The following is a 26262-nucleotide window of genomic DNA, read 5'->3' as shown; positions in this document are numbered from 1 at the left end:
TACAGAGCTGGTCATGGTGTCTGAGCGCAGGACCATGTCCTAAGGACCTGGCTCTGATATCTGCTGATATAAGCAAATTATCTTACAGCACACTGAACAGGGCTGTGCTTTGCCTTGTGCTTTGCTCTCACTCCATCAAAGGCAGAGAGGGCGGCTTAGATGACACAGTTATCCAAGAGCTTCAGGGCGCGAGACCTCCCAGGACAGCTTCTCTGCCAACTGCCTCTACTATAAACTAGTGTGTGTGCTATCCTACACATGTTTATTTCTCTCTGGAGGAGGAGGAGGTGGGTTGGAAAGCCTGGAGCTTGCTCCTGGCCACCCACAGAACAAAGGCAGGGTTGTCCTTCCCCTGAAATCCAGGACAGAAGCAAATTGCTTCCTCCAGAGAAAGGTGGAAACAGGGAAGGGTCTGTGGAGACACAGGGTTATAATGCTTCCCTGGGGCGCTCTGTGCCCGAGGCAGTGTGTATCTCACCCTGTGCTGGGGCACTGCTCAAGCAGAAACCCAAAACCATGCAGAGGACAAGTCCCTACTCTTCAGGCTCAGCCACATACTTTTTGCAGTTCCTGCAGTCTGGAAATAGATACTGTTGATATTTTAACTCATAAAGGCTTACAATTTAGGACTCAGGCAATTCCATTAAGATATCAGAAGTGACTTAAGGAGCAAGCAAAATTAATGAAACAACCAGGGACAAACCCAGAATGAGGCAAGCGATTCCAAAAGTTACATATATGCAGCCTGAACATAAAGGCAAGGATAAGAGATAAGAGTTTAAAACTGACTCAAACACCCATAAAATAAGCCCCAAATCACATTTCTAAACATTAATAACACTTTAAATAAGCTGCCATAAAAATGCCAAAAAAAAATATATTAACTTTGAAAGCAGTATTTACAGTACTTGCATGTAAAACTGAAATGCACTTGTGGTACACTGTGTAGTTTGCTCATTAGAAGAGCAGCCGAGGATCAATAACTCTGCAGGACACCTGCTAAGAACGACTTAGATAAGATAATTTCAGCTTCTATTTTATGAACATGAGCAACTGAGCAACTGCTTTTTAAAGTAGTTTGGAGATAACGCCCAACAGCCTCCCAGCTTTGGTCTGGCTTTTGTTTTATAACACATGGGCAAGAAACACATGGGCAAGAAATTATGTTTTAAGTGGGCATCTTGCAGTCAAATATTTCCTTGTTAAGTAAAGCTGTCATCAAAAGATGCTGGAGGTCTAGCTTAAAAGGCAGTCTCTGGGTAACAGGATAAGAAGATATTTTGAAGTGAAAAAACATCCAAAACTAAGTGCCACAAAGGTCAATGGACATAGGCAGGGTAACTGCACCAGCCTCCACCACTTAACTAAGAAATCATAGAATCATAAAATCAGAGAATCATTTAGGTTGAGTCCAACCATTAAAGTGAAAGCACAGCACAAAGTCTGTAATTTTCACAAGGGCCTAATCTTTAAGAGAGAGACTCTGCCTCTAGCGAAAAGAAAAGAAGTGATAATAAAACCCCAAAGCTATTTTGGCCACAGAAGCATCGAGCTGTGGACCATGGATAGTGCTTCTGAGACTACAAAATAATGCTCATGCATGCTGTCACTGGGATAAAGAAATGCTAAAAAGCTCTATTTCACCTTCTTTTTATTTTGCACTGGTTGTTTAGCAGGCTTGTGCTTCTTTCCATCAGCACTGGCGTATCCACCTAAACAGCCTTTCAGATAAAATCTGTAAAACACTGGGCATCTTTCCACCCACTGACTATATCCATAAAGAAGTAACAAAAATAGCTAAGGGACAGGAGGGATTGATTGTGTAAGGAAAAATAATCAAATAAATTGGGCTTGAACTGATGAACTGGAGGTAACAGATTGAAGAAAGTAGGATTCTACTATTTTAGATCCATTGTAAGTGGATAAATTTTTCCTTGCTAGAGGTCTAGCTGTTATAAATTAACTCTGAGCTGGAGCACTCTATGGTGCTGAGCTGAGTTTAATAGAGTGAGGAATCAGGGTCTGCAGTGTACAAAACTTGCATGTCCCTAACAGCAACTCATTTTCAGACATGGAAGGGTGTCGGCTTCAAAGCTGGAGAAGACTTCATCAGGTACAACATGACATAACTAGGTAAAACAGTATAAATGATGGCTGGCCTAGCAGTTATATGAGGTGGTCGGATCCCTGCTCTGACACAGGCTCCTTGTGCAGCCTGGAGCAAGACACCTACCCTACTATCCTCAGTGCTCCTTCCACAAAACTGGAAGAAGTACCTTCTCTTTTAAATGGTTGAAAATGATCATACAGCTGCAGAGAGGATCTTCTACTTTGATAGTCAATTTGACAGAAGGATTTCTTCAGGTACAAAGTTGTCCTAAAAGAATTCTGGAGGAAATTCCATAATTTGAACTATTTCTAGGCAGAATGACCATAGCCTAGGAGACTCCTGTCTCAACAGGCTGTTACAAGCACATTAAAAATGAAACTTCTGCACCTCATAGACTATCCTTTTGTGCCAAGAGAACAGATCAGATAACTTTGATTTATGAGAAGCAAATACTGAGAGGAGCTGGACATGCCTATCAAAATGATGGGCAACACCCACCCAGAAATGCTCCTGGGTTAAGAAAACTATACAACTCAAAAGTTGAGTACAGTGAAAGGCAGATAACTCCAGAGGTGACTGATCTTAAGAACCATGTACTGAATTCCAAACCCCAGCCAGTGCCCTCTAAATCATATTTCAAGTTAGGAATCTCTTTGCTCCCAGGATTAGTTTAATAACATCACATGTCACAGCCCAAATCCTTAGGGAACAACTACCAAAATAATTGTTTTGACCAGGTGTCACAGACTGTAAGCTTTTATCACAGTAACCTGTGTACTCTTGGCATAATAGAAGATTAGGACTCACTTGAGAAAGAAATAACTTGTCACTCCATTGATCAGAAGGTTTCACAAGAGACCGGTGTTGCCATCATCTTGGAATATCAGTGAGTTTGAGGAGGGACAAGGAAATTACTGCAGCTATTGAAGAGACATAGATCACTTCCTCACTCACACCTGGCCGGCTACTCTGACCATCAAGTTAGGGCAGAAAACAGTAAGACAGATTGAGGATATGTCTGTGTCAAACTGTGAACTCCATTTTGTTCTATGAAATGTGTTTTGTGTCAATGCCTCTATATAGTGCTGTGACCTTCGCTGAAGAATGTCACCCCATGTTGGACTGCACCCTCATTTGTAGATTACAGCATAATGTGGCTGCAAACAAGTCATCAGACATGAAAAAGTCATAGAAGCAAACAAGTCATCAGACATGAAGAATTCTTTCCTATGGGAACAAATGTATTTTACTGGATTTTGTCTTTGAATACGTCTCCCAACCACAGCTAAGGAGGAGGCTGACGGTAAAGCCTAGAAGAAGGAGATTATGGACAAAATAAAGCAGAGCTCAAATGCAGGCAGGCTGGAAGAAAACTCACTGAATCTTGGGTTTACAATTGCCTCAAGATCAGGAGAACTGTGCTCAGGATTTGTGCTCTATCTAGAGTGATTTATTAACACTGAAGTGTTTGGGATTAAGAACATCCTTCCCTCCTGGTCAACTGATCTAGCATGCTGCTAGAGCTTCCCTGCACATAGAGCCTAGGGAAAAGGGTCTAAGCAGCCAAGGAATCAGAAAAGCAGAGCAATTAATTTAGAGGTGCAAAGCCCATGCTCCTGATGAATGTGCCTGCACTCTGGAGATCATACCCACAAGGCCCAGAACTAGGAAAATATGTCAGTTTCTAGAAATATATCTAGCAGATTTAGAGGAGAAGATGATTACAGCATATTTCCCAGGAGGGTAACTAGCCACTGTGGGTGGCTCTGACCATTGCCCTCTGTCTGTGCACTGCTCTTTTCCCAGATTATGCATCCAGAGGAAAAAGATTCGCTTCAAAATTGAGCCGAGAACTTCACCTTGTGCTTGTGTAAGCAGGGAAAGGACATTTACGTTCTCTTCAAACAAATAAGCCAGATGTACTGTTTAATTCAGGGAGACTGTACACCGCTGTGCTGGCCATAAGAAGTCATGATTACCAGGAGACCTTTGCTTGAAATGCTCTAGGACAAGCCATAAGGGCAGCTCCCCAGGAATTTCCTTCTACCAGTAGTTCTGCCTAAGGATCAGTGAGGTTTGCTAGCAAAATCTGTGAGGGACAACTCAGAAGCTGTTGAATTACATAAAAATAAAGTGAAACAGTCCCTTCTGCTGTTGGATCCTTTCCCTGTTGGCTAGCACTCCCAGCCATTACCTGTGAGATTGAGTTGAGATTAGAGGGTCAGAATTTCCCTGGTTTAAAAACCCATTTTCATCCTTCATTTCTCCCGCTATGGAGGAAGACAAAAAACTGTCCCCAAGACGAAACTGGTACTGAGTCAGTTTACCCAGCACAGACAGCATGGGCTGGGGATCCTTCTGTTTTTGTATCATGTCTGATCTGAGTTTGACAGATTTGCAGAAAAATACTTGGGGAAAAAATAGCATAGTCATGGCAATTTATTTCCTCAGTTTTATAGGCCCGCTACATCAAATTAAAGATGGTAAAATCTAGACCTTTATTTAGTCTCTCTCTGTCTGGGCAGTCATGTCTATGTAAGTCAGAGAATGAAGGGAGGCATTCAGTGACCATGTCAGAAAGCTGTGTGTCTTCTTGTCAGATGCCCCATGAGAGAGAAATGCTTTTCATTACCAGTCTAGTCCAAGGAAAAGAAATAAGATATATAGGGAAAAATAAACAGATAAACTCACCACAAGCCTGGATGTATATTTTTGGAAAAATTTCTCAGGTGTCCTTGCCCAATCATGTGGAGTCTTCAGCAATGGGATGAAACAGGAAGATTTTTTCTTAAATCCACAAGCACATATCCAAACTAACACTGCCTAACTAGTAAACATGATGTGGGCTAGGACAAATATGTACTGTCAGGTGTAATACAGTGAAACAAATCATGTTTTATCCTCCTTCATCTGATTATTTCCCCATCGTACTGTTTATCCTTGTAGACTGTGGAGTTTAGGGATGTGCTCTTGGTGATTTTTTCTAGAAGACGAGAAATGTTTTTGAGTCTATCTAGGTAATTTGAGGATTTTACTTCTATTTGCACTGAAGAACATGTTGCTGTTGATTTCATCTGGAGCAAGAGGCAGTGGAGCATGATGCATGGCACCTGTTGTCAGAACATAGGATTAGCTAAAAGGAGCGAGAGGACATAGGCTGAGTAAAGGCAAGAGAAGCCAGCGGAAGTTCACTGGAGCAAACTAGTCATAACTGCACAAAACTTTTCAGTGAAGCATAACAGGAGCCACTTGTTCAGATATTTTTAGGTAAAAATACTGTGGAACAACACATCTGCTGTTTCTCAGTGCAGAAGAAACATATGACATCTATATGAACACTATGTGAATAGCCTGTGTTTTACAATGTGAATGTATGGAGAGGTACTTTTACTCATACAAACTGACACAGAAGGTCATGTTTGACAGTAAATACATACCTGGGACAATGCTGACATGCTCCTGGGGTGGCAGAAACATATATATTCCTTACAAATGGGTTATAGAAAAATTTGTAACAGAGTCAAGTTCTAAACCTATTAGGCACTTGAAAATATGAATACACTAGTTTATATATATATAATTTACAAAAATGAAATAGACTTATGCCTTCTAGACAGGTTCTATTACAACTAACAATGTATATTGAACACATTGAAGCTGTTTATAAACCACATTCTTATAATCTCCTAAACATATCATATTGCTACACATGCTGCCCCTACCTCTGTAATACTAAGGTACACTGGCAGTAGCGTAATGCCAAACTGTGAATGTACAGGACAGAAAGGAAAACTGTCTTTTTTCCCCTCAGCATATTTGCTGAAGAGCTGAACCTCACTGGACTGGATCCAACGCCTCACTGAAGGGAATGAAACAGAATAAACAGGGCAGCCAGCTGGTCTGCTTGCCCCAAACGGGGCAAGATTCCACAGCCGGAGTGTGGACCAACAGGGCAGGACTGCCTCTACAGCCAGGGAGCTGCAAATGGAGGGCATACAGTGTTCTTTGTAGTGTGTGCATTCTGAATTCTGCTTTTGAACATATTCCCTACATCTCTGGAATAACCAGTCTTTTATGGCCGTAAAACATGCACCTCATCCACTTCTCCTCCCTGCCACTGGCTTTTAGCAGTGTAATTTATCCAATCATAAAGTAGTGCTTGGTCCTTGGTTTCTTTACATGAAAACTTCTTTACAAGTGGAAGGAAACAAACCCATAGATTTCTCCTCAAAGAATTCCAAGGACTTGTCATAAACAACCACAAAGTCAGGACATGGATTTAAACTTGTTTTCCTACTCCTGTTTGCAGGAAGGGTGAAGTGTCAACCTACTTCAGATATCCTAACTTTGAGTATTAAATATTAAGTAGAAAATGGTAAAATGCTTCATGTTATTCAACTTAGGCTTGTATCTTCAGAGAGTTTTTTGGCTTTTACATAGGCTTTTACCAGGATGTATGTAGAGATGGATACATGCATGCACAGGCCAAAAGCTAGATAGACATACATTCATGCAGACACTGTTCATTCTGCAAAAACTATACCTCATTTGAGGTCATTCAGACCTCTCCTCTGTGAAAAAGTACTGATCTATGGAACCAAGAACCTGGCCCTGGAAGCACTGCCAATGCAGCTACAGTTGCCTCGTGTTTCCCCGGCCATCACCAAGAAGTGCAATAACACTATGGGATTTTCAAGCCCACCCTAGAACACCCACCAAGCTGGAAGCATGGAGGCTTGAAATCTGCAGTGTGGGGCAATATTCCATTTACAGGCACTGATTTAGAGCAACCCCACCAGCACCCCAGAGAAGCTGAGCTGCTCTACCCTGCCCCCAGAAGGTGCTTGGGCACCGCTTCCTCAGAGCACTGCTTTAGCAGTGGTCTAATACAATACATCTCAAGGAGCATTTATGCTGTGTTCACTGCGCATTCAACTGTGGCCACTTCAAAGGTTTAGCCAAGTATTTTATGGCCATGGTAAAGGGTTCTTATTGATTTAAATTGCAAGCCTGGCTCCCGTCAGCTTCACTTGAGGGCAAAAATGCAATAAAATATCCCACAGCAGAGAGACAGACGTATCGCATTGAAAATCTTAAGACATCCTTTTCACTATAATCACCTTCAGTAGCGTGCTATTTTTCTTTTCTTCTTTTTAAGGGCAAGGTTATCTTAAGAGATTTCTCCATCTCTAGGGATTTGGGAGGGGCTGCCTCTAAAATCTGCCAGCAGGTCCATCCAGCGCTAGGCATGAACCAAACCCCATGGGGTTTGGGTTTTTCCCTATTTGTTGGACACATTGCTGGGATGACATTGGTGTACTGGTAAATATTCGCATAGAGTTGTAGAATTTGGTGGTTAAATCACTTGCACATGCAGTGAGCAAACCCCAGGCAACTCAGAGGGGCTTGGGGTGCCTGTCCCTGCACCTCCAGTATCCTCTTGACCTGCCACCATCCCAGGGAACCACACTCCACACTGGGAAAGCCATTCCACCCTGGCATGACTATGAAAAAGGAGAGACGCTGTTTATCATCTTCTCATTGTGGCAACGCCCTCACACAGCCGCAAATGTCTCCTCACTGGGGCAGTGCGAACAAACAGGCAATACTTTGTTGTGTACTTCACAGGCAGTTTCTTTATCATAATTTACCTGAAATGCACCCGAGGTGAAGATAACCTCCGGACACATCCAGAAAACAGCAAATGACTGCTAGGTATCTGACATTTGAAATAACATGTTTCTGGAGGGTTGACATTACAAGAGTCATTTCACTTCAAAATGTTATTCCTAATGTAATTTTTTCGCATTCATGGGAGGCGCTCGCTAGGATTCAGCGCGGCGCTGGAGTCACTCGGAAGACAGAGGTCAAATTCATTTCATTTCTTTTATGTTTTCCTCTCCCCGCTAGATGGAACAAATGATTGAGCCGGGAACACTTGGCAGGTCGGTGGCTGTGAGCGCCGGCGCCGCAGCAAGATCGATTCTCCCGACTCGGGGGGCGCGGGCGGCATGGCTGACATCTGTCGCCGTTGTCATGGCAGCCCGCGGCGCGGCCGGGGTCAGGCCTGACAGGGAGGGCCTCCCCTCCTCCGCCCGCCGCGCTTCAAGGTTAACAGCCAATGGACCAAAGAAATAGGCAATTATAGCGCAGTCAATTCTGGTTAGGGAAATACCCAAGAAGTAAATATATCTGATCAGCGGATGAAAATGAAGGTGCCCGGTGCAGCTGGTGGGGGGCGGCAGTGCCCTCTGGGCGTGGGGCTGAGCTCTCCCGTGCCTGGTGGCCACTTCGGCCCACCTCAGGGGTGGAAAGCACAGAGGGTGGCTTCCATCCTTCGCCCAGGGGTGATGCCTGTCTGCTCAGGGACACCCACCCCAGGGCAGCTGCCACCAGCCTGGTGAAGGGCCACCACTATCAGGGAATACCCTCCTTCCCAGTGTGTAGTGCCAGCCTCATGCCTGTGGGGTTGTAGCCACTGTGCAACCCACTCAGGGGGCCTAAACAACAGCTTCATTAAATTACACCTCCATGTAACCATATGTATATAGAGAATCGTAGAATCACAGAATGGTTTGGGTTGGAAAGGACCTTAAGATCATCTAATTCCAACCCCCTGCCACAGGCAGGGACACCTTCCACTAGACTGTCCAAATTCCACAAAGCCCTGTCCAACCTGGCCTTGAACACTGCCAGGGATGGGGAAGCCACAACTTCCTTTTGCAGCCTCTTCCAGTGCCTCACCACCCTCAAAGTAAAGAATTTATTCCTTATATCCAACCTAAATCTATCCTGTTTAAGTTTGAACCCATTACCCCTTGTTGTATCACTACAGTCCCTAATGAAGAGTCCCTCCCCAGCATCCCTATAGGCCCCCTTCAGATACTGGAAGGCTGCTACGAGGTCTCCACACAGCCTTCTCTTCTCCAGGCTGAACAGCCCCAACTTTCTCAGCCTGTCTTCATACAGGAGGTGCTCCAGCCCCCTGATCACCCTCCTGGCCTCGTCTGGACTTGTTCCAACAGTTCCATGTCCTAATGCTTATATTATAATTTTGGTATATTTCTGCAGATGGGCTGGTTGAAGAATAAAAAGGGAATGGAGTGGAGGGGAGGGCTCCTCGAGGAGAGGCAGCAGCTGCACAGGACTGTACACTGCCCTCCCTTAGCCCTCAAGGCAAACCAAGCCACCACTGCCCTCAGCAACTGTCCCCCAGGGTCCAGTAAGCAGAGCATCAAAGCTCAGCACCTTCAAAACTGACTGCCCCAGTACTGTCTTCCCATCTTCCCTAAAGAGAAGGGTAAATACAGGAGGCCAGAGCAGCTGTCGTGCAGATGGGGCAGGAGGAGGCATGCAGCTGGGTCCCTGGGCTGCTGAGGTCCCTGAGCCTCTGAGTCAGATGTAATGTTTGGAGAAGACATCAGAATATTCCCCCCCTCCACAGAACAGGAAAGCGTCAGGAGGTTGCACACAGATACATCCAGGGATGCCTGGGCATGAGAAGTCCCTACAGCATGTCTAGTCTGTCTCGGGTCCTCAGTGATTATGGAGGTGAGGCTGTTTGTTCTGGAGCTCCTGTCCTGCAAGTGAGAAATGCTTCAGCTAACTGCAGAAATCCCCCATCTCCTGCAATGGTTTTCCTGCTACTGCCACTGGGGATGGCTCAAGGAAAGTGTGAAAGAAGTCACCTTGGGAACAGCAGCAGAAGTCTGGGACTAGCTTCATGGGCTGTCTCTGCTTGTGCTGTGATCACAAATAGGCTGGGAACACATTCCTCTGCGTCTCAGTGCCTATGGAAAGGAGGAAAATCCCCCTGGCTGAGTGCTGCTAAGACTGCTCTTTCTGAAATGCATGCATCAGTTCTTGTACGTTGGGACACGAGTTTACCCAAACCAGAGCCCCTTGTCAATCAACTCCAGCTCCCAGAGGGATCAGCACAGCAGAATGGAGGCTTGTTTGTCCCGGCAGCTGCAGCTCCTCCAGAAAGAGGCTATCCAAATCAATGAAAACATTCAGTTTTAATGACTGCAGAAAATAAATCCCTCAAGATCGTGAGTTTGTTTCAAATGATGGATCAAAAGCAACACTGGCATTTCCTTCTGAAGAAATTTTCCTGGTATCTCGGCATGGTAACAATCTTTCTCCCTGCACTTCTGACTTTAATCCAGAGCTACAACTGGAACAAGATGAAACTTTCCACTTCTAAGACCACAGGGAACTAGAACTAACACAGTGAATTTTTCACTATCACCCCCAGTTCTGAACTGTGTCTGCAACTCCAGTTGATTCATCATTTCTTTCTGCACATATCTCTCCCCTACTCAATCACCTATGGCGCTCCCGTAGTTTCCCTGCTGTGCTCAGCCACGTGTGGACTTGTGCGGGGTCAGGGCAGGGAGCTGAAACACAGCCTCACTCCTTCAGCCTCAGCAAAAGGTCCAACCACTGGCACTCTGCAGTAACAGTGTATGCAGTGCCAGAAAGCTTTTTGCTGGCATTTATGAGACCCAACCCCTAATTCTTTTGGTATTACTTTTCAGATTTGCCTTGCACACAAAATAAACGTTTGTGGATATTGTGTTCCAAAAGAAATTTGAGACTGGGGAGCCAAGCTTTGCTGTTTTTTTTCTTCTGAGAAACCTTCCTTCAGATTTGCCCTAAGCAGTCTTCTCTATTGAGAAAAGTTTCCATAGAACCAAACACTGTTCATCAGACTTGTTTATGACAAAGGGAAGCACCAAAACTTGAAGATTTTTTCTTTTAGTTATTAGTGTCTCAACTACCATCCTGTCCTGAGATTCTGTTGATCTCCTTCTACCTTTCTGTCAATCTCCTCAGCATACTGCCTGGGTGCCAAATTATTTGACATTGCCTCTCACATGCCCTCTGGACTCATTATTACATGGCTATTAATGTTTCTATGTTACTGTCTTCCTCTGCTAAGGAACTGCTTTCAAAGTATACTGTGTTTTCCCTGGTATGCTGAAAAAGGAATATTTATTCCTAAGAAGGTCACCACCTCTATTTAGTCACCTGTTGAATAGATTCAAGATGCTTTGACTGCAATCTTTCTGGGTCAGGGCTTGTCTTTGTATCACTTGTAGATATGCATTGACTGTTAAAATGATCCTGCTCTTCAGAAGGGGTCTTCATCTATTACTGCAGCAGAAATAATAAACACACACACACAAAAATATGCTTCCCAGATCTGGGGTCAGAGTGATACTATTTTTCCCCATTTTGGTCACATTTGTTGTCCCACAAAAAATGATTCATGAAGTCATCTAATTTCTCAATCCTTTATGTGATCAACACAGCAAAATTTATAATGCCCATATACTCTGCGGAAGGCACCAGTATGTTGCAGCATTTTAACCTTTTAAATATTCTGTATTTCAGCTAGCTAGCCATCCTACCCCTTCTGCACAGTTCACTGCAGCTGTAAATAGTGGAGGGAAAAGAACAGACAGCCAATCAAAGTACAAAAGGCTGAAAAGGTCACAACTGCACAATTTACTACTACCTTATCCAAAATACATGAGGCTTTAAGATCCCATTATTTTCTCTTGAAACACTTAATTAAAAGAAGCAAAAATTGTATAACAGGAATATGTTGGTGGAAAATTAGTAAGGTAGTCCTTGTATAAGATGTGTCACCAATGTAACTGTTTCTTTATGGTCTTAATGTCAACTGCTCCTGGTCTTACTCTGTTATTAAGAGCCGGTCCTGCAGCTGCCTTCCTTGATTTTCTGTACAGCATTCCAGTGACTGGCCAGCCCTCAACCCTCCACCCTTCCTCTGTGTTTGATCTGTTCTTACAAGCAATTCAGTGAAAAAGTGGCAATTTTCTTCAGGACACATTTTGCAAATGCACAAAGTTCACTGCACAGCTTCCCTTGTGCTGTAGATTAGAGGACACCAGTACACAGAAGTGAAGAAGACAAGAATCTGTCTTGAGATATGACACCCCTAGACAATCTTACGATCTGCATTCACCTGAATAATATGCATGGAGCTCTCTTTTAGACTGTGAAGATGACACTGGAGTATGGCCCTCCCTCCACACTTGCAAGACCACCATTCATACTGCAAGTCAGGTTGTTCTTTTTCCTGGCAGGATCAATGTCTATAGCATTGCACCAGCCTCCCCATCCTCTCCCCCGAGCTGTCCTTCTGTCCATTGTAAATAATTCAAACAATTCCTGATATAGACAGAAGGCAGCATCACCTCTCTCCTCCTCCATGCACGGAGAAATAGCTCAAGGATGACAGACTGCCACGGCTCTGTCGCCCCCAGGTGTGGGCTGCTGTCCTGGGACTCCATGAATCACATGCAGAAAAGTCATTTTTGTTCTGTGTAGCTTATTCAGCCATTTCAGCATGTGGAAAAGAGACTTCTGCTACTTTAGCACTTCAGCTGACTGCTCGTTTCTGTGAAAATGTTGGCAAAAAATCATTAGGATGTATTTTTTCTGTGACTTTTCACTTTTCTCTTTCTGTTGAAATCACATTTATGTAATTTCATTAATTTTTGCTTGGATATCTTTGACAGTAAATTAAAGCAAAACCAGCAGAAAATGAATGGAAGACAGACACTTTAATTTTTATACCACATGAGAAATAAGGAAAAAAGGACAAAACTAAATGTAAAAGGTGGAAAGGAAATAACCACTCTTGTTTTTCCACACCTATTTAATGGAAAAGTAAGTTTAAAGGTTACTAGAATAATTTTTCTCTGACAGGCTTTAGGCATATTTTCCTACTAAAGAAAAAGAAGTAAGAGCATGAGGGAGGTCACTCATTTGGTCTTATTTCTTTCTTCTTTTTTTTTTTTCCCTTACAAGAAACTGTGAAAAAAGAATACCCACTTTTTGTGTTTGGCCTCTGTATCATGCTTGTGGATGTCAGGGACAAGGCAGCAATGTGCAACCTCATGCCCATGCCTGGAGCAGAAGGAAACACAGGTTGCACCAGGCTGGTGGGCAGTGATTTTCCTTCAGGTCAGGTACAGTTCACAGGTTCCCCACTGTAAGATATGGAATCACAACATTATTAGAAGGGTACCTTTTCCAGATTTCTTCTCATACAAACAAGCTAGGTTTCTATTTGCTGGACTCTGATGAATGACAATTCTCAGGTATCCTGCTTTGTTAGAAAAACATCTTAGTCTGGATTTCACATGCCTGGTCATGGAGAAATAGTCCCAGCTCCTGGTAAATCATTCTAATGGTCAGTTACTCTCTATGTAAACACCTCAGTGTTTACATGATGAAAGGGAGCTTTTGTCATTGACTTTAACTTGTACCCATTTCCTCTTACTTCCTATTTCACTTCTTTGTGTTTTCTATTTCCTTACCTCATGTTACTCTCAGCTATTGTTTGTCTCCTTCTTTCCCCTCAGCTTTGCTTCCTACCCAACTTCTATTGTTTCTGTCTTCTCAGCCTCATTCCCCTTCCACTCCTTCTCCCTATCCGTTTCCTCTTACAACATCCGCTGCCTTCTGAATTTATCTGCTCTGCAGAATTTCATCATGTCAGAATACAACTGTAGCACAAAGCTGCCTGTGATTTAGTCACCAGCAATCTGTTGCTTAACCATAATGAAACCCTGTCACAAATAAAACTCCATCATATGAGAGGAATTTCCTGTATGGAAACTATATTTTGGATGAGAAGAGCATTTCTAATGTGGCAACTTCCCCTCCCCCATTTTTGCAAAGCCCAGAATGTCATTTACTTCAATATAAAAGAATGCCAAACAGGGCCTTCTGGGAAGGGAAGAAGTAGTGCAAACTACTGATAATCAAGATAAATCAAGGCATGACGTAGAACATAAGCACTATGCTCCATTCAATTCAGCTAGGGAGCTCAACTTGTTCAGCACTGTAGGTTATTTTCCATTTGTAATTAGAGCAACAAAGAAACAGCCTTTCCCTGTTCTGCTCCATCAGCACAGCCCCAGCAAACATCCTCATTTTCAATAACTCTTCCCCTTTATCTCACTCTGCCTGATGCCTAATAAGCTGATTGCTATTTACTTTGGACCAACAGCTAATCTGTTAATGATTGATTTTAAATTTTTACAGCCATTTGTCTTTGGCAGGATTTGAGAGTGTGAGCAGCAGTCTTTCCTACCTGATGAATTGGCTTTTCTTCAAAAAAAAAAAAGAAGATTTAAGTCAAAAGTCTTCCCTGTTATGTTTTGCTGACAAACAGCTGACTCACAGTGGGCAAAGCTTAGACAAAAGGATAAATCTTCACCCAAAAATTCATCAGCCTTTGAAACCACCAGCATATAATATAAATGGACATTTTGATAATAGCTGTAGAGGGGTAAAGACCTACTTATGAAGTAAAACATAATTATCCTATAAATTCACAGGGTTTAAAATTCTTAATTAACAAAATTGATGCTTGTAACAACAACTAGGTAGGGAATAAGAGCTAATACAGCTACAATGATCCAAAATGATCTAAATTGTATACCATATGATATATGTATTACCATGATATATGCCTAAAAGTGAATTTCATTTCCCATTAAAGGACTGCCAAATAGACAGTAGTTATTTTAATTGGTACAACATAGCACCGCAGTGCAATTTAATAGTGGATTCTAAAAATGGAAAAGTGAATAATAACAGCTTAGCCTGTATATTCTGAAAAGAATAGGAAAAATTCTATACCAGGAAGCTATGCATATTTATAAATGTTGTTTCTTCAATGAGCCACTTAGGGATAGGCCCTGTAAGGAAATAAATCATGCTTAGAATGCCTATATGGTGTCTCACCATAGATCTCAAAGCACTTTACAAAGCTAGGCAAGTTGTGTGATTATTGTTTCACAAAGGGAGAAGCCAAATATAAAAAAGCCTATTTCCCTAACATCCTGAAGGATCCATATCCAGAGTTTGTTTCAGAACTCATTGGAAAACAATCCAAGAAACTAGTGAAGGCACTTTGTGCTGAACTATCAGCAAGTTCTAATAATAAATGCCTTTTAATCAGTCAGTGATTGTTCTCTGTATTTATCAGTCAACTTTCAAAGGATGTGCACATGTGTGCATGTGCGCATATATGACTCTGGGATCCAGGAACACAACAAGGGATAGTCTCTGTCCCCTTACTGGCAATGAAATAGCAGATGAGAAGGTTGTTTAACCCTCTTCAGTCCCACATCAGAGCTGTGGCACCACAGGTAGCCTCCAACAGGGAGTTAGGAAAGCCTAAGAACTACTCCCAGGTAGCCCAAAAGCAGGCTAGTGTACACGGAACTTGTCAGCCACCATTCACAAATATATATTGTGCATAATCTGGCCAGGACTGGTGAACTGTAACCAAGTACATTCCAAACCTCTCAGCTCCAGACTGAGCTATCCAAAGCTTAGTACCTTCCACAAAAATTCTGAAACTGTGGCTAACTTAAAATGCTCTTTCTTGAACAGAATGAACACCAGTGTAACTAACGCAGCAATTTCGTAATAACAGCGCAGGGTAACAACCATTGCTATGGCTGTTTTGTGTTCCACTGACTGGCTGCACAATAGCAAAGCACCAAAAAGGAATAGAACTGTTTGAAGGATGGAAGCTCTAATCTCATTAATATTTTAGATGCCACAAGATGTGGAAGCTCCACCTGCCATCAGCAATATCGTGAAGAGAATCAAGGTGACTTGGGAACAGGACTCATGGGCCTCCACAATGGTCTATTGACCTTCTGGTGAAGCAGATACCGTGTGACAGAGATTGCCTATCTCAGCAGACAGGATGGAAACAGGAGAAAGTGTTAAATATAACCAGGTAGACAGTGATGAATTGACATGCTGAAAAATCGAACGCTTCAGTAATCAGCCTAAGGATCTGATATCAACAACATTTTTCAGTTTTGTCTGAATTCATTGAAAGGTGTAGTTTAGCAAGCTCACTTCTTGTTGGTAAGACCTTTCATCTTTATGCAGGTTTTCTGATTGGATTCCGAGACGTCATTGCTGGGCTCCGTGTCATTTTGCATAGAAAACAGAGGAAACATTTGCATGAGAGCGAAGTGGCCTGAACAAGAACAGAATTGGAGAAATGTCTTGACTTGCAACATTCATTAGAAGGACTACCTTTCCCTACTATCAGTGAGAAGTTAGGGCCAAATTCACTCCCAGCATTTACACAGATGGTTGTGCAAGGTTTGTATCTGTGGTCCTGATCCAACACCCAGGAAACACCACTGAGAAATGAGGGATCTATCTTCAGCCTTTGTTGCAAGCTGGAGATGGCATTTAATTGAGGCACACTCCACAGCAGCGTCCAAAGACAGGATCTTGGCAAACTGCATGTGGCCTGGAGGAGCTGGTCTCCATAAATAATGTTTCATAGGTTATTTGTTCAGTTTGAGAGGAGGTGACATTCAGGGGTCTCTTGCCACGCTGGGGGTGGATTCCACCCTCACGTTCCCCCGGATGAAAACTGTTTACTGAAAACTTGAAACAATGAAATACCACAGGTATATTTAGCGCACTGAAGCATTTGCAACTATAATTCTAATTACAGAAGTTTAATGAATGTCTTTATGGCTTCATTAAATCTTTGGGATATTTATATTATCCAAAGAAATAATCTTCATCCATTAAGAGTGCATAAATCCTGAAGCAGAACTTTTAAAATTGCTGTGGATATGCTTATTTCATTGCAAAACACATACAGAGAATTTAAAGAAATCCATTAATAGGGTTATATACCTTTCTTCTAAAATATATTTTGAACATAATATTTTATTACAGGGGTCTGACTGCTAGCAAAGAAATACAGGAGAGGACATTCTAAAGTAATTACTCAGATGGTCAAATGGACAAAAATTATTCAGCTAATGTTTGAAAGATCTTTCATAAGGGAAAAGTTTAGCATAGTTTACATCTGTATAAAGAAGCCAGGTTCCCTTCATCACAAAATTAAATGCTAGGGGTGCAAATGTCAAAATCTGGAAGTTAAAAAAAAGAAGGGGAGATTTTTTCAGGGTATATTTATCTCAGACATGTGCACAGGAATTAAAGTTTCTTAGAACATCTATAAATTGCACATGCGAAACGTCCATTTTGCAACAAGCTGAGCAGTTTTTATGGGATTGATTCTGTTTCCCAGACAAGGTGGCTGATGCCACCTCAGATGCCCTTGGGAAGATGGGTGTAGGTCTCCCTACAGGTCCACTGTCACCCCATCCAGACTGAAAAGACCCCTAAAGTGGCCAAAGACAGCTCCAATGGAAAGAGACAATCATGTGCGTATACCAGAGCTTCACACCACCCTTCTTCTGACACAGGTCATGATGCTTTATTCCAGAAGGTGCCAGGTACCTCAATCCCTGGGGAGCTCTCTTCTCCAGACACCCACTAAAAAGTAGATCGCACCATCTGAGAAAAAAATGCTTCAGAGGTACAGATGGGCAGTGTAGGAGTTCCTGTCTCTTTCTGACTTCAAAACAAGGCTAGATTTTCTGGAGGATGTGTTTTAACCAACTATGACTTACACTTTAGGGTATTTCCCTTCCTTCCACCAGTAGTGATAGACAGAGAAGCTTTGCTGTGGCTTTTTTTCTTGCCTTTTTTAAATTTTATGGTGCACATGTTTAGGAGGGAAGGAGTGAAGAGGGAGGTTGACTGAAAGCAAAGACTGACTAAAAATGGAGATTGGCTAAAATGGAGCTAAGATTTGTGGAAGGAAAGTCCTTGAGCAGAAAGTCTTAATAATTATCAAGATGGGTGAATTCACAGTATGCTACTGATGTTTGTACTAGTAATAAAGAAATACACAGCTTGTCCCACATAGAATCAAATTCAGTAATTTCTCCCTAAAGGCAGCAAGGAATCCTAAAGACCAGCCTAACTGTCAATAGCCAGCTGAGATAGGCTGTTTAAACATTTGTGTGGAGGTAGACTGTGAAGCACTCAAAGATAGCTGTTGTGAAGAGCATTTCCAAGGAAGTTTTTCTATTTTGATAGACTCTCCAGTTCTTCTGTATTACCAACACTTCTTTAGGAAGTGTTCCTTCTACTTCTGCCTTCTTCAAACCGTGTTGAGTTCCAGCCTGCAACTCAAAACAGTTCATCCCATACCCTAATTTCCTGCTGTGGTGGTATTTTGCTGTCCAAGCTAATAAGGTTATGACTACCTTAGCACTAAATACCATCTATCAGTTGACCTTCTGTGGCAAAGAGAGGAGTTGCTTGAACAACTGCAAGCAATATTTTATGTTATGTATCTCATGAGATAAATCATTAATGTACTGAATATTTGCATAATTTCTGTTTCTCAGAATCTCCATACTTGTCATCAGATATTATCAGAAGCTCTTCATGGAGAGGGAGCTTCTAGGAATGGGGAGACTGGAGTAGCTCACTCTTGAAAATCAGTTAGTAAAAACCTGGGAAAGGGAAACACTTACCTCATGCATTAAGAAATACAGTAATTGATCAGACATTCCTGAGCCTTTTGAACATGATTAAAGTAGTGGCATAAATGTGTACTATAAATAAAGTGATAGCTACCAATAAAATGCCAAACTTCATTAATTTTCTCATTCGGGAATAACAACAGCAAAAAGCTATTTTGGATTTAAGCTCCCAAACACTGGTAATGATTTCTGGAAGTTTCTGTTTCTTTTGCATCGCAGCAGCTTGTATTTTACCTCTGAAGACAAAATGAGGTCAGACTTCAGTTTCTATGAAGGCAAAATTATGCAGAAGATGGAAACACTCTCAATATTCCTAATATGCACTTTTTCTCTTGACTGTCAGGAGTCAAAGAATTTAAACATTTCAGAAAATAGTATATTATAATGGAAATTTTTATAATGAACATCAGTGGACCTGGGAAACCAATATATTGCAACTTTAAGCAGCCTTTCAGCAAAGATCCAGTTGTCAATATGTAAGATATTAATTTAAATCATAATCACAGTTAAGGACTGTCTCCTTTTCAATTGGTTGTATTTGGAATAAGTTTCTTCTGAGAGAGCTCTGGGGAGGTTGATGGGACTCCAATTTTAATTGTATATTTAGAATTTTACATTTTCCTTTTCCAGTCATCTCCTAGAACCTTCAATATCACCTTTATTTGTTAAAAAATCAAGGTCTCCAACATATTTTCCAACTCTAAAGACAAGTCTACCTACAAATGATAAAAATTATCTGGCCCACTCTAAGTGTAATAACAGAGACAAGTGCCCTGCACTTAGCAATTGCTGGTCTAGTGAAACTTTCCCTAAGTTCTGCTCTTGTGGGAAAAGCAGAGAAAGAAGTGTGAATGACCACTCTGAAAAAAGAGATGGATTTGCACACATACTGCTGGTTTCCTTTGGCAGTAGTTGTCTTAGGCTCAATCTGTGAGCCTAGCATCTTCTAGTGAGTTCAGATGGAGCTGTGGCCAGGCCCACTGAAGCGTTAAACAGCTTAAGCCAGAAGTCACAAGTTTAGATGGATGGATATCCCATGAATGTTTTCTTTCAAGATCCTTCAAGTCTTATTACTCAGGACAAACATCAGTTGGCTTAGTTCTCAAATATCTCCTCTGACATACCTGCTTTAGCAGGTTCAGAAGGGAAATTGCTAATATGAAGCATGGCTTACACATCAGACTCATTTCACTTGCTTGGCCTAGTTGTTTGGATGCGATCAGGTAGAACCAGCCACGTGGAGCAGACAGATAATCATGGACCTGAGACAACCTTTTTTTATCTTCAGCCTATTACATTTTTGTCTTTGACTCTGCCTCTCCTGCAATTTGCAACCTGATTTTTTTTTCATCCTAACTTTTCCTGCCCCCCAGCCTGCCAAAGGGAAGTGGTGAATGAATTCCTTGTTTCACTTTGCTTGTGTGTGTGGCTTTTGCTTTACTTTTTAAACTGTCTTTATCTCAACCCAGAAGTTTTCTCACTTTTATTCTTCTGATTCTCTCCCCTATCCTGATATGAAGGGAGTGAGCAAACAGCTGTGTGGGGTTTAGTTGCCCCTCAGAGTTAAACCGTGATACCTTCCCATCCTGCTCTGTTCTAGGGAGATTTTTGCTCTTTTGCATAGGAAGTCAGTCTGTGTCTTGGATGACTCTTCCTCAGCTTGAGGCTTGGTATCCTCAAGGACAGTGACAAAATTTTAGTGAGAGGGTCCTGCTCTGTATGAATAAAGACATATGCCTGTAAAAAAATGAATAAAAGTGCACTTGTCCACAGTTTTTTACAGGAACCTGTATATGCATGTACATTCACAAACAGAAGCCAGCTAGACTACACAGTGCACTGCTGAAGACATTCTTTGATTGGTATGAAGGATAAGCATATTGTCCATGTTCCTTTAGCACCCAAAAAGGTCAACACGACTTAAGTGGGACACTTTTGGCTCTTCCATTAGGAACCAAAACAATTCTGGTCTCAGCGGATCTGCACAAGACACTGTCATTATCCCTGGATCATTGACACGATAGACCAAACCAGCTCCAGTCTATCGTGTCAATGTGCACTTAGGGAGCCCTTAATCCATGGATCATTGGCATACGATGCTGTAAAATCTCTGTAGGAGATGTTATGGTGTAGCGAGTCAATGCACACTTAGGGACTCCTCCATTTGTGAATCATTTACAGTGCATCATGCCAATTTATACTCAGGGAGCCTTTAATCTGCAGGTTGGTGCACTTAGAGTAGCCCTTTATACTGGAAACACTTGTAGACTAATTGTTGTAGTGTGAACATAAAGTTCACTTTCTCAAATAAATCTCAGTTTGCTCAAAAAGGAGCTCTTGAAGGCATACAAATTCCAGTGGTGCAATGATGTATCATGCCATGAAAATTCGTAGCTGGCTGGGGTTCTAGGGAATCTTTCAAACTCTCAGTGTAAGAACAAAGGCCAAAAAAATGCTGCTGCTGAAACCAGTGTGGGTTTGACCCTCCTGTAAGTTTTTAAAAAATGCTTGAACCACTCTTTTTAAAATGCTGCTTACAAAATAAATTAATCCTGTGGGCCTTTTGTGCTAAAGGATCATCGATCATTTTCATAAGAGCACAGAAAGTATCCTTTTCTGCAAATAATGAATGATTTGATGGTCCAAAATTGAGACTATTGAGGCAGCAAAATGTTTACCAAGGCGATGAATTTTTTAAGCAGCCTTCAGTTTCGCAGCACGCATCTGACAACCTGCAGATGCCTAGCTATCTAGTGACATCTGCCCATCAAGCCTAAAAGCTATCATTTGCTCCTGCAGGGCTGTAACCACAAGTGGCTCCAGGTACTGAAAGCAAAGACAAGACAGCCCTCTTCTTAAGCATCCATCCCCCAAGTCTTCATCCTAGTATAAATGACTGTCATTCCATTGACTTCGGTGGATTTATGCCAATTAACACCAGCTGACAAACTAGTCCCATATTTAGTAAAAGCTAGTTTCCAAGGCTAACGGGGTTGATTCAGACCTTTTGCTTACCAGGCAGCTTTGCCACAGGGAATTTCTTTATTTTATGCTTTTTTTTTTCCCAAAAATTGACTTTGAAATTACCAAAGGCCAGTTCTGATGCCTTGTTATTTATGATCCTGTGGTTTCTTTTATGAGGACAAGGTACGTCTGTGATGCCCTTTGCCAACACCTCCTCAACACTGGTAAACATAAGGGTGAGTACCAACTTGGCTGCTGCCTCTCTCCCAGCTGTGTGCACAGTTTGCACCGTGCTCTGCTGCTCCCCAGCAAAAGGGCATGGTAGGCATGCAAAACATGAACATGCTATTTTCATCTCCACCTAACTTAGAAAAATCTGCCAGAATTTGAAGCCTTTCTCCTCTGCTTAACCATAGCAATTCCCTCTGAGGAAAGGCTGAGAGAGTTGAAGTTGTTCAGCCTGAAGAGGACAAGGCTCTGGGGAGACCTTATTGTGGCCTTTCATTTCTTCAGAGGGGCCTAATAAGATGTGGAGAGACTTTCTAGAATGTCCAGTTGCTATAGAAAGAGGGGTAATGGCTTTAAACTAAAAGAGGGAAGATTCAGGCTGGATGTGAAGAAGAAGTTTTTTACCATGAGGGTGGTAAAATACTGGCACAGGCTGCTCAGATTGATGGTGGATGCGCCATCCCTGGAGACATTCAAGATCAGGCTGGATGTAGTTCTGAGCAACCTGATCTAGTTGGAGATGTCCCTGCTCATTGCAGGGGGGTTGGACTAGATGACCTTTGAAGGTCCCTTCCGGCCTCCTATGATTCTATAACAAAATGCACCAGGCATTCAACCCGGTGCCTTGGGGAGCTCTCCCTGCAAATCTGGCAGGACCACTGCTGCAGCCTGACTGCGGCGGGGCCATGGCGTGACCCTGTGGGGCACTTGCCACTCATTAGCATCATCCCATGACACCCAGTGTGTGCAGGCAGTGCGGGTGCTCGTGGCCCTGCCTGGCAGCACAGGCAGCACTACGCAGGCAGCCGCAGCTGCCTGTTCTCTGACTTGGAAACAAAAGCACTTGACAGGGGCAAGAGTGCAAGCACAGTTGGAGCTGGGGAGCCAGCGAAGCAGTAATCCAGGGAGTCAGTAGATCAGCTGTGGGGATGGGGGGAGAGTGGGGAGAGGCAGTGAGGAGTGGGGAGAGCTGGCAGGTCTATTTGAATATCAGGCGCTGCCACACTCGGGGCTCTGCTGACAACTTCATTACCTCCACGTATAAAAATGACTGCAGGGTAATGCAAATGGCTTTTGCATCGTGCACTCGCCTGCCGAGTGCCGAAGCTGAGGAGCCCTGGCGATGGAGCCCGGAGGCAGAAGAGCTTTTGTCCAATTTAATAGGCTATCTTTTCAAGGCATAATCCTCTCCTCCCACTCCCCATGCATTATGGAGTCCGGTGACCTGGCTCTTCAGGCATGGGGAGGGAGGGGAGGCTGTCTCCAGCTTGACCTCATCTGTCAATCACAGGAGAAAGAAAGCAGGGTGAGAAGGAGGGAGGGATGCCTATCTATCTATAAGAAATTTCTAATGAATGTTAAGCAAATTTCCTACAGCCTGACACGGTGATCTAATTAATATTATAGAAATGTTGTTGGAATATCATTTTGCAGATAGGATTTATCACCTTGAACTGCTGCATAACTGATGGTGAAGGAACGGGTACCCGTGTCCCCCCTGATGCTGATTAAATTAGACATAAGCATCAATATGTTACTTATTGGAGACTAGGATTTCATGCTATTACTCTTCAGTTAATCAGAGAACTGTATCTTTTTTTTTAAAAGATATCAGACTCCCAATTCCACTTGTCTGATAAAACAGATGAAGGGTTTGACTGTACGACACTCACTGAGGGGGGAATCAAAAAGAAATTCGACCTAAAGCAGGCTGAAAGGTCCTGCCATGACTTTGGGAAATCTCATCCTGAACACACCTGACCCAAAATTAGGGGTGTTGTTGATTCAGATGAAAGGAGCAGGAACATACTATTATTGCCTCTTTATTGAGCATAAAACATTGGTAAGGAGGAGGCCTGCTGTTCATTTGCCCAAGATGCTTGGTGACAAGTCTTTTTCGAAGATGCACCCAGACCATATTCCCTGGAGCAAAGTCACCTCAGAGCACTGGGCTGTGGCACACGTCTGCTGGGTCTGTGGCCCAGGGTCAGTTATAATCCCCTGTGCTCTGGTGTTTACCTACCCACCAAAACCTGGAAGTACAGAGAAAGCTTAAGCTCTTCTTAAGTGAACTTTCAACCTAACTATTCAGTTAGGGGACTCTTATGTGTGAGTATTGAACTCCTTTTTCCATAGTTTCCACTTGAAGTTGATTGATTGTTTTTTCCTAGTCTTCCCTTTCACAGTCACAGAATCCCAAGGGTTGGAAGGGACCTCAAAAGATCATCTAGTCCAACCCCCCTGTAAGAGCAGGGTAACCTAGAGTACATCACACAGGAACTTGTCCAGGCAGGCCTTGAATATCTCCAATGTAGGAGACATTGGAGATTCATTGTTCAGCCTTTATCATCCTTCCTCAAAGGATGTGTGCGGAAAGCTGTTCCTCTTGGACGAACTGTTCAGTGCCGAATGATCAGGGCACCTCAGCACAGGAACACCACCAATTATACCAGGGGTTGAAATAACTGACTTTTCCTTTATGTGTTTAATGCCTAGCAAGAATTATTATGCAAAAAAAAAAAACAGAGGAAGAGAGGCAATGCTAGCTCTCACTATATTTCACAACAACGTGGCTATGACAGAAGGTAGAGCTGTTCAAGAATGTGTAGCTAGGTAAAATGAGATGAGTCTAAGCATAGGAAAATTGTGACAGAATATCAGGGAACATTTCCTCACAGTGAGGCCTTCAATTCTGTAATGGTCACCCCAGGGAAGTGATAGAAGTCTTGGCACTTGAGTAATTTAAAATTAGAGTGGGTAAAGCACAGGGGAATATCCTGTTGGGAGCAATCCTCTATTGATAGTTGAATAGGCAGAGTCACCTAATTGGTCTTTTCAGGCAGAAGTAGGAGTCTGCGATGACTGATCTGTCCCTTAGGCATTAGGCTGCAGAATGACCATTTTGCATCACTAAATGCCTGTTCCTGATTTTCTGGTTGGGCAGTTTAATGCATTTCTAAGCTTGACTAGCAGAGATGAATATTGTTGCATCTTATATGGGGCATAAAAATGTTAAGCTTGAAAAAGCTCTTACAGCAGATAAGAGGATTTGTGATTCAGATCCAAAATGTTGTGATTAAAATCTAACAGTGTGATGCAAAATTTAACGAATGGCTGTCAGCATCCTTTTGCCCAGGGTTCCATTTCACAACCCGTTTAATTTTGCACCACTACCAGCAGCAGCAACCCTCCAACCTCACAACATCGGCAACCGCTGCGTTCCTACCTTCTCCCTTGTGCAGCCCTAGTGCCTGTGGTGCTGCATGGTCAGCTGGATCTCTAAAAATGGAAAGTTACCCTGAAACACACCCCGAAGACTAGTGATCAGCCTAATCAGCTCTTAAGGCAGCTGCCTGCTGTACTGTGTGGATGCTGAGGCCAGCAGAAGTAAGGGATACAGATATGCAACCTCAGGTTGGGGGCTTTCATTGACAGACCAGACCTAGGTCAGCTTCTGCTGATCAGCAAATCCAGTCCTCCTTATTTTAATGCTTTGAAAAAATAAGGCACAGCCAGCACAAGCACTTCACTGTGGCTGCGTGGTCAAGTCTCCCAGTAGCTTTAGCTATGTTATGGTCATTGCATGAAGACCTTCCTTCTGAACTACCCAATGGAAGTCAGATCCAGCACAGATGCATAGAGTGGGGTTCAGATCATCTCATTTAGCAGCCTAAAAGTTAGGCTTCCAGCCTGAGCTTTCTGCAGCCCAAGAAGAGAGCGGGTGTCTCCAGAAGGTGATTCACCTCCTGTATCTTAGGCTTATGAATCTCAATGACTGTGGAGTGAGCCCAGATGACTAATTCAGACTAGATATCTAATTTTCCACAGCAAATGTGAGCTGGGGTGAATGCTATCCTTGGATATGGAGAATTAGCCCGTGAAGTGTTCGTGCTAATGATAAGCTTCAAAATGATATTGAAACATTGTTTTAAATATACACTTAGCAATCCAATCTTTGTTCAGAGAGGGAGCTCTGAAACATACCTTTTGGGATCAGGAAATGTTTTTGTGGTCCCACAATGACAGCTCTCTGTCTCAAACAGGTGTTTCATCTCTCTTTCACATTTTTCTCAGACCCCAAGGGACATAAACTCGCAGATTAATTTTGTTTTGTTTTCTATTAACTAGAACCATTTATTCCTTAATCTGCAAAAAAGCAGAAGCAACTCGATGGCAAGCTAAGGTGAAGGGTTGGTGAGAGTGACATGGGCCATAGCTCTGATGTTAAGTTTGGCTCATACAGTCCTCAGTCCAGGCACAGCCACAGCACTTCTCGCTCAGGTCACCCCCTTGGCTATACATTAAGGTTTGTGATTCTAGGGATCAAATCACCCAATCAGGTGCAATACTCCACCCAAAATATCATGATTTTAATATCTGGCTACAAACTCAGACCTCTAAGTGTCTGAGCTTTTCTGCTACGTGTGTGTTACAGGAACACACACATTGTGTGAAGACTGTGGCTATGTGACCTATGCTAACGCAAGAGAAGGCACACAACACAAGCTAACACACACTATA

The sequence above is a fragment of the Pezoporus flaviventris genome, unplaced genomic scaffold (assembly GCF_033815535.1).
Source record: "Pezoporus flaviventris isolate CSIRO_AGI_PZ_B2104156 unplaced genomic scaffold, CSIRO_AGI_Pfla_v1 ptg000037l, whole genome shotgun sequence".
Lineage (NCBI taxonomy): Eukaryota > Metazoa > Chordata > Aves > Psittaciformes > Psittacidae > Pezoporus > Pezoporus flaviventris.
This window is presented reverse-complemented; position numbering follows the sequence as displayed.